Raw genomic sequence first — 16,579 nt, 5'->3', positions numbered from 1 at the left:
TCAAACTTAATATCAGAACACTACAATATATTACTTGTCGCTGTTTATATGTTTAAATTAACCATATAGTAGCTTCTCCCAAACTACTGTTCCACAGAAGTGATTTTAGGAGGTACATACAGTTCTAAGAGTTCTAAAGGATTCTGTGGTCTGCTTGGACCCTCCCAATTCACATTAATGTATTAAAGAAGCTGAGAGTCTGGCTGTGAAGAGAAATGTTTGACTTTAACCCAAGGTTTCCTGAACTTATTTAAACCAAAAAGCCTGGTTTCAATAAGCATCTCTCTGAATGAGTTTTTCAGAACATAGTTTGCAATACACTGCTATATACTGTCTGTAAATAGCATAGAATTCCCCCATTTCATAGAATAAATTGATTTTCTTTTCATCCTTTGTTGTCTTAATAAAATAAAAATGTAATAACCCTTCTAGATGTCATTATATAAAACAGCCAGATCTATTAGGTACAAATGAACATGTGCCAGCCAGAGTCTGGGGCCAGAGGCAAGGCGAGGCAGCCCCCAAAGCGTGCTGCCCTCTGCACATCCATGTGTGCCCTGTGTGACCACACAGCATGCTGGCAGCCAGCTCTACTCTTCTCCTGCAGGGACTGAAGTCTTCTTCATCTTCCACAACTTCCAAATGAGGTGACTGTTATGGATTGAATTTTGTCCCCCAAAATCAGGGTCAAATCTTAACCCTCAGTCCCATGAATGCTGCCTTATATTTGGGATTAGGGTCTTTGAAGATGTGATTAGTTAAGATGAGGCCAAACTGGCTTAGAGTGGGGCCTAATCCAATGACCGGTGTCCTGATAAAAAGGGAAACTTAGGGGAGCAGCTGTGGCTCAAGTGGTTGAGCACTTGCTTCCCACACAGGAGGTCCCGGGTTTGGTCCCCAGTGCTTCCTAAACACAAAAACAAACAACAAGCAAACAAGTGAAAAACCAACTCAAAGGAGCCAATGTGGTGCAGTGGATGGGCATCAGCTTCCTACATATGAAGTCCCAGTTTCAATCCCCAGCCCCCATACCTCAAAAAAAAAAAAAAAAAGAGGCGGGAAATTTGGACAAACAGACACAAAGTGAAGACAGAAGGCGAGATTATAGTGATAAATCTACAAGCCAGGGATGTCAAGAGTTGTTGGCAAACACCAGAAGTTAGAAGAAGCAAGGAAGAATTCTCCCCTATAAGTTTCACAGGGAGCATGGCCTTGTTGACCCCCTGATTTCAACGTCTAACCTGCAGACCTGTGAGATAATAAATTCTTTTTTTAATTTTTAACCACACACTTTGTAGACTTTGTTACAGCAGCTCTAGGGTACTAATACAGTGACCATCAGGGAGAAAGAAATATCTTAGGAAAAAACAAGGATTCCAAAATCAGGATTTCTTGTCCTGAATCAATGTGGACTTCTAAGAAGTTCAAAGACCCATTGTTATATTATGATTTTAGGTAAACACATCTCTCACCAATGGCAATGTTGACATCTCCAAACTAAATTTACTTCCCTGATTATCCCAGGAGAGAGGGATTAGACTCCACACTCATTTGTCAGAGCAAACTGATAAAATGACCCCAAGTTTCTCAGTTCCCAGATGGTGCTTTGTAAATGCATTAAATGCATGTACTTGTTTTTTTCTCTCTCTCTCTCCTACCTTAGCTCCCTTCCTCTGTTTCTCTCTCTCCCCCCCCCTCTTTCTCGCTCTCAAAAACTTCTTGATTTATTGGTCTCTGGGCTTTTTTTCTCTTGACTATTATCACTTTCTTTAAAGGTTGGAAAGCAAACTTGCAATTTGGGTAAATAGGGAACATGACGTCATAGAAGTGTACTGAAGCAGAGATCCTTTAGGAAATATTAAATGGCAGAATAGCATTTCAGATATTTTGAAAGCCTCAATTAGTTAAGAATGCAAATAGAACACTTTTATAGATTGCAGGCAAGTGAAATTTCATTTCCAAAGGTATAAATTCTTTCCTTTTTGTAGGAAAATAAAATAAATAAAATTCATTTATTAAAATAAATGAATTCCAGTTCCATTTTTAAAAATCTCCAGATGCTGCCTCAAGCTTCAGACATTGTTGGAAGGCTGATCGGCTTGTGTTTTCATTTCATGGGAGAAGTCCTAGGGTATGAGATATTATAGCAGAGATAACAAGATCTCTGCTGTACAGATATTTGTAAAGGAGAGTTATAATATAGCAACTTGCAATAATATAGCAATTTACCATTATTAAATACTTTCACTGATATTATATCACTTGATTATCCAAATAGCCCCATGAGAGAAATTAAGCAGATGTTATATTATCATCTTCTCCATTTTCTTTGCTGGAGGACAAAGGGACAGAGCGATTATATGGTTTGACCTGAAACACAGGGATAAGAGAAAGGATAAATTCAGTCCAGGTCATCTAACTTGAGGCTGGTCTTTCCCTGTTCAGCAGCTCTCCAACCTGAGAGCCTTAGAAAAGGCTCAGACTCAAAACCAGCATCATCAGCAGCTCAGCAATGGAAGTCCTAACCGGACACTTGGAAAAAGGAGTCAAGTCACTTTCAAGATTTAAGAATCATGAAATAGCATGCCTATACTAATTTGTAAAGAATTGTATTATATTTTTTTTAATCCTGAAAGCATTAATGATATTCTCACATAACAAATGTTGAAGCTGTACAAATTCATTAAGTTAATTTAACTTTTGAAAGGAACAATGTATATTATATCTGAATAAGTTGAAATTTTTAAAGCACAAACACTAATCTTAGATCATTTTTATGTATAAATTTATCACACAATTTATATAAGTAGTTTGAGGAGCTCGTGATTCTTCTTGCACTCTGCTACTGCTATCAAAAGAATGCTAGTTTCCGTATCAAATGTTCTAAAGTCTGGCTATTAGCTAATGTCCAAAAATGTATCAATCATTTGCCATTTCAACACTGCTGATTTCAGGTTCTAACAACCCTCAACCCAGAGAAAGGCACCAAGTATGAACAAAATGGTTCCAACAGTCATAATCTGTTAATTCACCAATAGCTTCTGGATATTGTCTAATTGTTGTCAACTGCATAATCCCACAAAACATGGGGCCAAGCTTGCATCATTGAGAGAGAAAGAGAGGGAGAGAATAAATAATTCTGTTCTTTAAAAAGAAAATATCTGCCTATTTTAAAATGTGTAATTCATTCCTTTATTTGGCTTATATTTATTGTGTTGACAGCTAACGATGCTAATGAAAAGCAGAAGGTTTAAGTGATAGGGACAACGGTAAAGTTACTACATGTTTATTGAACATGTGTGCTGTGTGGCACTGAAAGTGTATAAGTGAGTTAACTGCTTCTTCCTTTATGGAGATAGTCTTCTGGCAAAAGCCAAAATAACTATCTTTCACATAAATTTAGTTGTAGAAGCTACTTAAAGTGAGTTTAAAACCCAGTTCAGGTTTAGAGATTATTGCCACCACAGTACAAAGTACACATAAGTCAAGCCTGGTGCAGGTGTTGGAACCCTGTCCAAGATGGGGCACATCAAGATTTTTACCCAAGATGCAACAAGCCAGTGTCCCCTGCAGTCTATGATCCATAAAGCAGGCTCCTGAGACCACTAAAGTCAACATCAAGTAAAAAAAAGTGATGGAGTTGTATCTATAATTCATTAATGCATTGTCTATGATTTTCCATATCAGTTCTTGAAGGTGGAAAACTTAATACAAAGCAATCTGATGACAGAATTCTTCTAGATTTTTACCATTTTTTCCCAATCTTTTATAGTTTCACACCTAAATCAATAGCAATTTCTTTTAGCATATGACTTTATTGAGCCTTTCCAAAGCATTCTATTTGATTTTAGCACTCCCATCTCATCGTCTTGTGTAATATTCAATTAAATAACATAACGACAATAACAATGCAACTAGCATGTGCAGGTTTCAGATAAATGCAACAGATTCCAGGTAAATATGCAATTCGCCTGAGGGAAGCAAATGTACCCAGGTGTACCAGGGAGAAGCATGATAGCCACAGTTAGCTTTCAGTGTAGCTGAAGCATCAGCACATTTTTTCTTGATAGAGATAATGGTGAAATTCATTAACCCAGACAGTCAGTTAAGTGGAGGTTGGTTAAGAGAGCTTCTTCTGTAGGTGAACTTAAAAGTTCACTCAATTAGGGAAGTGGCTGTGGCTCAGTTGGGCTCCCGTCTACTGTATGGGAGGCCCTGGGTTCACGTCCCAGGGCCTCCTTGTGAAGGCAGGCTCGCCCGCATGCTGCAGAGCACGGCCGGGCCCTCAAGCGCTGCGGAGGACAGCTGGCCGGCAAGCCCAGCAGAGAGCTGGCTTAGAGGGTGACATAACAAAAAGGGATACAAGCAAAAAAAAATGCAGAAGAGCATGCAATAAATGGACACAGAGAGCAGACAGTCGCTAGCAAAAAGCCAAAAGGGGGCTGGGGGAGATTAAAAAAAAAAAAAAGTTCACTCAATTAGGAGAGCAGGTGTAGCTCAGTGGTTGAGCACCTGCTTCCCATGCACCAGGTCCTGGGTTCATTCCCTGGTACCTCCTATATTAAAACAACAACAAAAACACTCAATTAAACATTCTCTCCACCATCTTCAAACTAATCTCTAGCCAAGTATGTAGTAATTAATTCAGATTCAGTGATATTTTAAGAATAAGTCTAATATCTTCAAGGCAGATGCCTACATTTCCTTATGCAATGGCATAAGGAGGCTGAAGAAAAAGAGATAGCAACACTGAACTTTGCTATGCCATTGACAGTTTCTCAAGATTTGTTTATTGTTTCCTTGTGTCCTTTATAACCATTCTATGACAACTGCATGCTAGAGGGTTGTAGCAAAAAATAGTAGCCTTTATGGTAGAACACATGGTTTAAAAACAAAATTAGAATCATTTTTGATGATAAAAATTTTCAATCATTTCAATGTTCCATATCACCCAAAAAGGCTTTCAATCAAATTAGAGACAGACATTTTCTGGACAATCTCTTTTATTATTACATCCTAGGACCCAGTGCTTTTTACCCAGTTGGCTCACAGACAGAGGTGATACGTGCTTCAGTAATGCCAATGCCAAGCCTTCATTAAAACAAAAAGGTGCCCCTGAAAGCATGTGCCTCCTGTGTGTTATACCAGAGGTGGGTGGGGCAGCTTCTCCACAATCACCTCAGAAGTTCTGGAAACTAGAGAAGATCCACCAAGAATCCAGTTTTCAAGATCTGTCATACCTCCTGGCAAAAAAGGTGAAGAAAATGTAGGCACATGGTAACCAGGGGAAAAGCTGTCTTTAAGGGGGAGGAGAGCAGATACCGGTATAGAAAAGCATGGTTTTAAGACTGACACCCCTTGGTATCCCTTGAAATTTCTTTAAGCCTGCCTTGAAGGAAAATATCTCAAGTTCTTCAAGAGAGACACTTCCTCTGGGGAAGATGACATTAAAAGACAACTTTTGGGTTACTCTTTCAGGAATATGAAGAAATGATTTTGACACTGTTGAGGTGAGGGCCCTAACTCATTTCAGGAAGTGCGACCCTTGTAGTTCTCAAAGCAAGGAGACCCCTGAGGAGAACTCAGAGAGCATGGGACCTGCCCCCAGCAGGTGCGGGAGCTGCAGGCACAGGCAACTTTGAAACCCCGTGGGTCCAGCCCACAACATAGCGAACATATGGACATGCTCTCACACCCCCACACTGAAGATCATTTTGCTTTGAAACCTCTAAAGGAGTTTTACAATCTTGCTCTTGAAATTTTTTTCTATGAATATCTTGTTTAATTTACTATGAGTTATGATTGCTAAGCAATCATTGTGCATTCTTGGGAAATCTTGAGACATGAGAAAAATCTAACCTACAAATGGTTTTCGAATGTAATAAAATTTTATGGATTCTAAAATTAGCAATGATTGAAGCTGACATGATGCTACATTTTACAGACCTTTTATTAGGCTTTTATTAAATTCAGTTTTACAGTTTTCTTATTTTAAAGCTAGTTATCTTTTTTTTTTCCATACGCCCTTTCCAAGCCAGGAAGTCCTACTTTATACCCTAAGTGCCTAATGGCTAGAATGGCCCTGTTTGGTACTCTGTGATTCTGCTGGGTGGGGATGTGAAGCAAACAGTAAGTACAGGACAGGACAACTTGTTTGTTACTAATTTACATTTTGTTCATTCCTTTTCCCTTTCCCCATTTCAAACAAAGAGCTAGGCCTTTGGACACCTTCTTAAAGGCATTTATCTTGCAGAAAGCAGAATCTTCCTAGACACAAACATCTTTCCTGGCTTTTGTTCTACAAAGGTGGGAACAACTTGCGATGATTGCACTAGAAGAGAAGGGAGAAAGCAAGTGACTCCAAGGAAAGTAAAATAAAGGAAGAGAAACCACAGGTCAGAGAAAAACACAGAGATGATCAGATCCCACAAGATAGTGGCAAGACTTCAGAGTTGGTGGATCATGAAGGCACAATGGCTCCTAGACCAGGCACATTCCCTTGGCCGTGGTCCCCCCTTGGCCTGCAGGCAGCTGACCTGCCTACCTTTGAGGCACCACATTGGTCTAAATGAGAATAGCAGTGCAACCAGGTGGACTGAAGACCAGAGGCTCTGCCCGTTTTTCTAGGTACCAACCAAATAAGCCTTCCAGGTTCTTGTGCAAGTACAGGGAAGGAAAAGGAGTCCTAGTTATAACTGAAATTTTAACATCCTATTAGCAGGCCAGGAAAGTAACTCAGAAAATATAAGTAATTTGGTATGTATAAAACTAAAGCACTATTTCTTGCACAGCGAGGCTTAAGCTAACCTCTTTCTTAAAGTAAGTGTGATTATCAAATTGCCATTGTGATTGTTATTTAGGCCCTGGCCTTCATCCCAGCTGTGTGACTGGGTGGGGTGAGAATAACATTCACTTCAATTTAAGTACTAAGTGTTCAATTCATTCACTTAACAAATACTTATAAAGCACCTACTGTGCACACAGCACTCTATGAGAGCTTAATGAACCCCGTGCAGTTACATGGAGTCTACCAAGAAACAAAGACATTAAATAAGAAATTATCATTAAATGAGATGGATTGAGTAGAGATACAGGAAGTTGAGAGCATTATGGGCGCACAAGGAAACCTAGCAGAGCAGTCAGTCACAGGGGGCTCCCCAGAGGAAGGGGCTAAGATACAAAGAAAGAACAAGAAGTAGACAGGCAAAGAGGAAAAAGAATAGTCTAGAAAAGGAGAAAGCATTCTACTTGCCACGTGTTGAAGAGCCAATGGCTGAAACCCTTCTGGGTCATCACATTCAATTATTCGCTCAGCTTAGGAATCCCCTCCACCCCCCGTAGCACACTGACACATTGTGGCCCAAACTTAGCCGAAAGTGCATGCCTGAACAACAGGAGTGTGATATTCACTTCATCTCTGAGGATTTAATAGGAGTGATGGTAGCTCTTGGATGCAGGAAAAATGAATGACATCGTTCGACATGCGATAGCTCATGGCCTGACATGAGGGGTCTCGTGTGAATTCAGAACTGTTTTAATACACAGAATAATAATAAATGCTCATATGATACCAAGTGTGGTGCTTTGGGGCTGTATTTGCCCCTGAGAAGCATGTTCTAAAACTTAATCTGTTCCTGTGGGTGTGAACTGTTGTAAATTGGACATTTTCATGAGGTAACCTCAGTTAAGGTGTGGCCCAGCTAAATCAGGATGGGTCTTTACCCTATTACTGGAGAACTTATGGGGAAGGTGAGAGAGAGAGAAAGCCACAGGGGAGCAGCCAGAAGCTGAAAGTCAATGGAAGCGAAAGAGAAGCGAGAGGCTGGGAGAGGCTGCTGTGTGTGTTGCCATGTGACGGAAGAGCCTAGGACCAAAGCCAGCCCCAGACACCAACCTGCAGGAAGAAAGCATGGCCTTGATAATGCCTTGGTTTGAACTTCTCCTATCCTCAGAACTGTAAACCAATAAATTCTCATTATTTAAACCAACCCATTGCATGGCATTTGCTTTAGCAACAAGGAAAACATTTTGAAGTGAAAATATCCCTTACAAAGTTTTCTCTTCAAAATACTTAAAATGTGAAAGTTTGGATGCCAGAGTTGCCAAGAAAATCCACATATTTAAAATACTTCACTCCTAGGAATGCCAGATAACAGAGTCATTTTTATACATAGCCATAAAACAATACGGAAAGGAGGAGAGGAGAATTTAGAGAGCAGCTTTGGCAAAGGAGATGAAATTACAAAAAGATAATGGATGTGTGGCCCTCTTGGTTTCCAGCTTCTTCTCTCATTCAGATGCCAAAGATCCGAGGAGAGAAGAGGCTCTGCCGATCCCCACGGTTAATTCAGCCCATGGCCCTTGGGCTGAATGGAGCCCATATGGTTCCGGGCTGATTTTTCTAATGAGTTCATCCTGAAGAAAGAAAATCATTTTGATCTACATTTAGTGAACTTTTCTCTTTAATCAGTGTGGCTGGTTTTATTACATGGTTTGAATTTTGCTGATAGGTCATTCCTGCTGCTCTCCCACTATAAAAAAAAAATAAAAAACATTTTTAAGTGGATATAAATTACTAGCTTTACTTACTATGAGCTGATTTTATGCTTTTTCACTTTGCTAATTCATGTTTTAGAAGTTTAATTTTATGAGTTTATCTTACACATTTTCACCACTTAACTCTTCTTATTGAAAGTTAAACTTCTTGCTTGCCAAAAGGAATATGATCATAAACTGTGCTCAATGCCAAAAGCAAGCAGCATTATAAAATTATACTCTTAAATCCTGGCTTTACATGTTTTTAATCTTGTACCCTGGTTATTAAAATATGTGTAATACAGGAGTCCCTCACCCACTGACATGTGGTAAAGTACAAGTCCCAGATTCCCAATTAATACAGAAAGAGGGAGAGAAAGAATGAGAGAAAGAGAAATGAGAGACATCCTTCTCTTCAAACACCTTGATGTGTGTGACTCTAACGAAAAAAGATTCAAACACAACTGGCAGTTGAATTACATATAAAGGAAGTATGCTCCCAAGACTGCAGGTTCCAGTCTGATGAATATTTATTAAACCAGGCTCTTGTTGAGACTTGGCCATTTCACAATAAAGAGCATAGACAGCAACTACTCAAAACAATTTTCCCTTCTTGAAGAAACTGTTGCCTGGCATTCATAGCTCTGCCAGGATAATTTTGAATTGTAAGACATCTTAACAGTGTTTCTCCCACCTGCCCTCCTTACCTTTCATATCTAACATTCAAATCAAGCCAACGTCACCTGTAAGGCCCATGGTGACAGAGAGGGCAATCACTGATTCCACACTTGCCTTCCTCTATACAGAGAAGTAGAACTTCTGCTTCCTGACTTGAGACACTACTGTCATGTATCTTCTACAGCATCCTATCTGTCCTTCTCAGCAATGATAGCAAGAGCGGGAGAGTACCTCTTTTTAACTAGATCCAGTGAAGTCCCAGGACAGGCTCCCATGGCCAGGTAGGGGTCCTTGTCTGTCTCTATTCTGTGACCAGGGGATGTAGGGCTTTGGTGGGCAAGTGTAGGTCATGTGCCCAGCCTTCAAGACATCCAAAATGCATGGAGTTTAAAAAAAAATAAAGGTAGTTTTACAAAAGGAAAATCTGGCAGCTATTTGTAGAAGGGGTACTAAATGCTCAAAAAAAAAAACACAATTTTTGTCCATTTATATATTCTAAGCAAAGTTTTAACCCAACATGTAATCAAAATTACATCTGATTCAGCATATCTCTTTAAATCACATATTGATTTATTTTATTATTATCACATTTTTTAGGAGGTACCAGAGATTGAACTCAGGACCTCATACATGGGAAGCAAGTGCTCACCACTGAGCCACATCCACTCTCCAATGAGAGCTGGCCTTTTTGTTTGTTTGTTTTGCTTCTAGAAGTTACCTCGGATCAAACTTGGGATTCCATACAAGGGAAGCAGGCACTCAAGCACTTGAGTTACATCCACATCCTGATTTATTTTTAAAAGACCATACAATATATAAACCCATAAGAAAAAGATGAATAATAATAGAAAAATGAGCAAAGTATATGCAAGAGAAGTTTACTGGATTGGGGATGGGGGTGGAGACCAACATCCATTAAACATAAGAAAAGATGTTTGACCTCACTCATCAGAAAATTGAAACAAGAAAAAGATACTATTCTTCACGTATCAAAATTATAAATCACACGAAGCCATTTTAAAATCTTGAAAATACTTATAATTGGAGGATACCTGGTACAAACAAGGATATAGGAAAAGGCCTTTAGTGGGAGTATAAATTGGTGTCAATTGGCAGAGGAGGTCCTCCCAAGAGCTATCCAAACTAAAATGCAAGGCTCAGCAAGCCCCAAGTTAGGAACCGACCTTGCTGACTTGCTGATTTTCCAAGGCATGTGTGCAAGCAAATTCACTGAAGCATGCTTCAAGCTAAACAGAAAACTCTGTGTCCATCAGTAGGGAACAGGAAAAACAAATTGTGATATATCTATATGAGGAATGCTAGGAAGTCACTAAGAACCGAAGTGGATCTTTATATGAAAAGAGCTCCCAGATGCAGAAGTGGGGGAAAATAGTGTGTTTAGTATGCTCCCTTTTACAGGAAAAAAAACAACAACAAACAACCCTGTAGATGCGTATATGTGGCAATGTGCATTGTTTTTCTGGAAATCGTATGTGGTTACTAGGGATTACTTTGTGAAAAGGAAGAGGAAGTTCCCATATTCCATATTACAAGCCTCTCTATGAACTGACTTTTCTAACAGTTTAAGTGCTTTATTTTGTTTTTTAAAATGTCAACAAGGATTTCTGAGTGGGAAGATTACAAATCAGTTTTATATTTTCTTCTTGGTACTACTCCGATTTATCAAAAAAAAACTGATGTTATGTTATAAATTTTAAAGTATATATTTAAAAGAAGAATAAAACAACTCTATAGTATATTAATATCAGAAAATAAAATGTTATATTTCATTGACTAGACACTCAATAGCTGGTTCCTTAATGAGATAACTAGTTAGCAGATTAATACAGGAATGAATAACAAAACCATATAATATTAAGTTGAAGTTCATGAAGAAGTTGGTGACAGCATCTTAGCTCCCAGAACCTGAACAATACCTGGTCTGTGCACATTATCATCCTCATACTCTCAAACTACCTCTTCCTTCACCTGTCAATGTGTGTTCTGAGTACTAATTAGCATCAACTCAAATAAACAAAACATTTAATAGAAACATGTAAGCATGTACATTTCTACAAATATTGTATAAATGTGAATATTTGCATATGATCCATACATCACAGAAAGAGATTGTTGTGTTTTTTTGTATGACTTTTTAAATAAACCTACATATTTATGAAAAAAAGAAAAGAAAATGTAATAAATATAATAATTGAGAGTATAATAGACAATATTTCATACAATAGGTAATATGTAAGTATTTTATATCTAACATATTTAATTATATATAATCTCGTTTACTCCTCAAAATAACATTATGAAATGAGTACCTCTCCCCTTTGTACAAATGAGAAGAGTGAGACTTAATGGAAGTTAAGTAACTTGCCTAGGTTCCTCATTGAGTGATAGAGCCAGGACTTAAATCCAGCCAATCTGACTGTAGATCTAGTGTACTACCAACCTGCAATTTACCTAAAAATTTAATATTTAGAAATTGTCTTTCCATGACACCAGATTGTAGAAGAATATGCATTGCCCCATGTATTACTAAATCTTTCAATTAACTTTTAACACATTTTTAAAGCTTTATGTTCCTTGTTATAAATGGAATCTATAGAATGGAGGTGATGATAAATCCTGCCTTCCCAGGACTGAAAAAGCAAATGAGAAGATCAAATATATAATATCCTTTTAAAAATTGTGGAGCACTCCTCATATATAAGATATTGCCAGTATGTGATTAGCCTCCCAAAGGACTGCAGGCTGATAAAACTAATAACTTCTGCACTTATCCTGAACTGAGGGAGGGCTTTCCACACTGGTGAACAAGTCTATTTTGCACAGGCCTCACCTGGTGAGCCACCAGACTTCAGCTCCCTATTGACTCCTAAGCACAGACTATGAGGTAATACTCTAAGCCTCATTTTGCAGCACATAAAACCAAGGGAGGCACAAAGGATTGTGGGAAAAAGGCAGAGTGGGAAGCTTCAGGAATCAGCTGCTCCATAAGAACAACTATTAAATAGACAGGAACTGTCTAAATCAACTGTTTCAAAATTCAGGAGTCAGTAGAACACTGTACAGTGTCTGTGCCACTGTGGGGCAGCAGTGGGGCCCAGCCACTGGCATAGCTTCCTAGTCCCAAAAAGGGACATAAAAATTCACTTCTCCAAGACCTGGGGTGGGTACAGGCTTATCACTATCACAGTTTTGGATTAGCTAGTTCAGATCTCTAGGGGGCCAGGCTTTGAGAGCAACCATTATTCCAATCCACCCAAGACAAAGATGGTGGATGATACTTGAAGATGGTATGTTTCTTCAGAGATGCAGAGGATGGTTGGAGGGCTGCATTTGCTAGACAGGTCAAGAAAGCACCTCTTTAGAGAGTCATGGAAGAAACTCCTGATGCCCTTTCCAGTCCCTTCCTCATCGCCTCTCCAGGACAATTTAGAGCTGCCTGGCACACCCTGTGTCAGTCCCTGGCCTTAATCTAGTTGGAAAGACTGACTTGAGAAACTTCTCTCCAGTATGCCACCTGCCCCACTCCCCACCCCTGCACTGAATTTGCCCTCGAGGCAAAAGCAGGTTGAGCCAAGGAAGCCAGTAGAATACCTGGGAGAAGGAAAGTGTTTGTCTCTTGGGAAATAGAAGGCCATTCAAATTCCGGTAAACAGGGAAACTCCTAAGGCCACCAGCAAGTACAAACCCAGGACAAGACTCAGGTCCAGGAAAGTCAGAGCAGACCATGCACTTTGTAGTCACCTTTACAGATCTTCCTGATAGCAGGGCTAACATTCAAGATAATCTCTATCATATCACCAGATTGTTACAAACTCAAAAAAACAGATATCTCAGGGAATAAATCTAAGGTTAACATTTTAAAAAATTTAAATGTACAGTGTGCAACAAAAGATTATAAGACAAACAAAGAAATAAGAAATGATGACCCAGTCAAAGGGAGAGAATAAAAACCCAGAAAAACATCAAAAAAGAAGACCAGACAGACTGCTTACACACTGGACAAAGACATTAAAAAATAATAATCTTCAATATACTGAAGGAGGTGAAGGAAAATACAGACAAATTAAGGATATCAGGAAAATAATGAAAGACTAATAGGAGAATGTCAATAAAGACAAAGAAATTTTAAAAAGAAACTAAACAGAACTAATTAGAATGGAAGACCACAATAACTGAAATGAAAAAATTTCTAGAAGGGTTTCAACAATAGATTGGAACTGGCAGAAAAAAGAGTCAGTGAATTTGAAGATAAGACAATTAGAATGAGTCAGGTTAAGGGGCAGAAAGAAAAAAGAATTATAAAAATAAAAAAGTAGCCTGAGACCTCTGGGACCCCATCAAGCATACCAATATACTCATCTTGGGGGTCCCAAAAGGAGAAGGAAAAAAAGGGCAGAAAGAATATTCAAAGAATTATGACAGAAAACTTTCCAAACTTATCAAAAGGCATAATATGCACATCAAAGAAGCCCAGAGTATACCAAACAGGATAAAATTAAAGAAGAAAATACCCTGTCACATTCTGATCAAGCCGTCAAATGCAAAGTACAAGGTGAGAAGACCACAAGAGAAAAGCAACATGTTATATACAAGGGAGTCCCAATTGCACTGAGTGCTGATTTCTTATCAGAGCCAGGAGGCAAAAAGGCAGTGGGTTGAAATACTTAAAGTGCTGAAAGAAAATAATCAACAACCAACAATTTTATATCCAGTGAGACTTTCTATCAAAAATGGGGGAGATATTAAGACATTCCCAGGTAGATAAAAACTTATGAAGTTCTTCACCACTAGAACTACCCTCCAAGAAATGCTGATGGGAGTGCTTCAGACTGAAAAGAAAGGACACTAGATATTGGTTCAAAATAGCATAAAGAAATAAAGCCTTCCAGTAAAGGCAACCATTGGGTTATTACAAATGTCAATACTATTGTACTGTGTTTTTTGGTACTAGTAGTACCAAAAATAAAACTAGTAGTATTGTACTTAAGTAGTTTTGGAACTACTTAATTCCTACAAGTACTAAAATACAACTGTACAAAAAATAATGATAAATATGTGGTTTTAGACACACAGTGTACAAAGATATATCTTGTAACAAATACAAAAAATGGTGAGGGACAGAGGGTATAGAAGCATATGTATGCTATTAAAGTCAAGTTAGTTACAAATCAAATATGATTGTTATATATCTAAGATGTTAAAATTTTGACCATATGGTAACCGAAAGGAAAATATATGAAAAATATATCTAGATAGAAATTAGATGGGACTCAATATGGCACAATACAAAACAATTCAAATAAATATAAAAGAAGGCATTAACTGAAGAGTTGAGAGACAAAAAAGGTAAAAGATTTACAAAAACTAAATAGCAACAAGGCAGAAATCCTACATTATCAGTAATGACTTTAAATGTAAATGGATTAAACTCTCCAGTCAAAGGCACAGATTGACAGAATGGATAAAAATGTATGATTCAACTATATACTGTCTACCAGAGATTCAACTTAAATTCAAAGACATAGGTTGAAAGTGAAAGACGGAAAAAATATACCATGCAAGTAGTAATGAAAAGAGTTCTGGGGGTTACTATTCTAATATCAAATGAAACATGCTTTAAGTCACAATTACAAGGGACAAAGGTGGTCATTATATACTGATAAAGGGGTCAATTTAACAGAAAGATGTAACAATTATAAATCTATATGCACTGAACAGCAGAGCCCCAAAATATCTGAAGCAACTATTGGCAGATTTGAAGGGAGAAATGGACAGTTCTACATTTGTAGCAGGAGACTTTAATACATCACTCTCAATAATTGATAGAACATCTAGACAGAAGATCAATAAGGAACTACAAGACTTGAACGATACTCTAAATCAACTAGACCTAATACTGGACATGGATTGGACATTTCACTGAACAATAATAGAATGCATATTCTTCTCTAATGCACATGGATCATTCTCCAGGATAAACCATATCTTAGGTCACAAAACAAGTCTCAATAAATTAAAAAATTTTGAAATCACACAATGTAACTACTCTAACCACAATGGAATGAAACTAGAAACCAATAACAGCAGGAGAAATGGAAAATTCACAAATATGTGGAAATTAAACAACATACATTGAAACAACCAATTGGTTAAAGAGGAAATTACAAAGGAAATTAAGAAACACCTTGAGGGGAATGAAAATGAAAATACAACATATGAAAACTTGTGGGATGCGGCAAAGGCTGTCAAGTAAATGTATAACTCAAAATGATTACATTAAAAAAGAAAAAAGATTCCGAACCAGAGAACTGACCTCAAAACTAGAAGAACCAGAAAAACAGGAGCAAACAAAACCTAAAACAAGCAAAAGAAAGGAAATAATAACAATTAAAGTAGCAGTAAGAGAAACAGAGAATGGAAAACAATGGAGAGAATCAACAAACCCAAAAGTTGGTTCTTTGAAAAGATCAATAAAACCAACAAGCTTTTATCTACACTGATGAAGAAAAAAGAGAGAGGGCAAATAAAATATGAACATGGGACATTACTACTGACACTTTTGAAATAAACTATAAGAGGATACTATAAACAACTGTACACCAACAAATTAAATAACCTAGATAAATAGGACAGTTCTTAGAAACACATGAACTACCTATGCTGACTCAAGAAGAAATAGAAAATCTCAACAAACCAATAACTAGTAATGAGATTCATCAGTAATCAAAATCCTCCCAGGGAGCAAATGTGACACAAGCAGTTGAGCACCCACCTATTAGGTGGGAGGTCCCAAATTCGGTTCCCAGGACATCCTAAAGAAGACACACAACACAGTGAGCTAACATGACAGGCTGGTGCAGTGAGCTGATGCAGCAAAATGACACAACAAAGAAAAACCACAAGGAAACACAAGAGACACAATGAGCAGAACAGAGATGGCTCAAGCCATTGGGTGTTGTCTCTCATGTGGTTCATTTCCCAGTGCCTCCTTAAAAACAAAAAAAAGAAGACAAGAAGATGAGCACACAACAGACACAGAGAGCAGGCAATGAGCACATGAGCACAAAACAATGAGGAAGGGGAGAAATAAATAAATAAAATAAATCTTTAAAAAAATTCCTCCCAAGAAAGAAAAGCCCAAGAGCAGATGGTTTCACAAGGGAATCTGACCAAACATTCAAAAAAAATTAACAACAATCCTGCTCAAGAAGGAGCTGGGACCAAGGAGGAAGAGGGAGGCTGAACCCTCACAAAGACCAGCAGCCATCTTGCTCCAACACGGGGCGACGGACTTTGGTGAGGGAAGTGACTTAATGCTTTATGGCCTTGTGACTATAAGCTTCTA

This window comes from Dasypus novemcinctus, chromosome 14 (genome assembly GCF_030445035.2).
Source record: "Dasypus novemcinctus isolate mDasNov1 chromosome 14, mDasNov1.1.hap2, whole genome shotgun sequence".
NCBI lineage: Eukaryota > Metazoa > Chordata > Mammalia > Cingulata > Dasypodidae > Dasypus > Dasypus novemcinctus.
Note: the sequence above shows the minus strand (reverse complement) of the source record.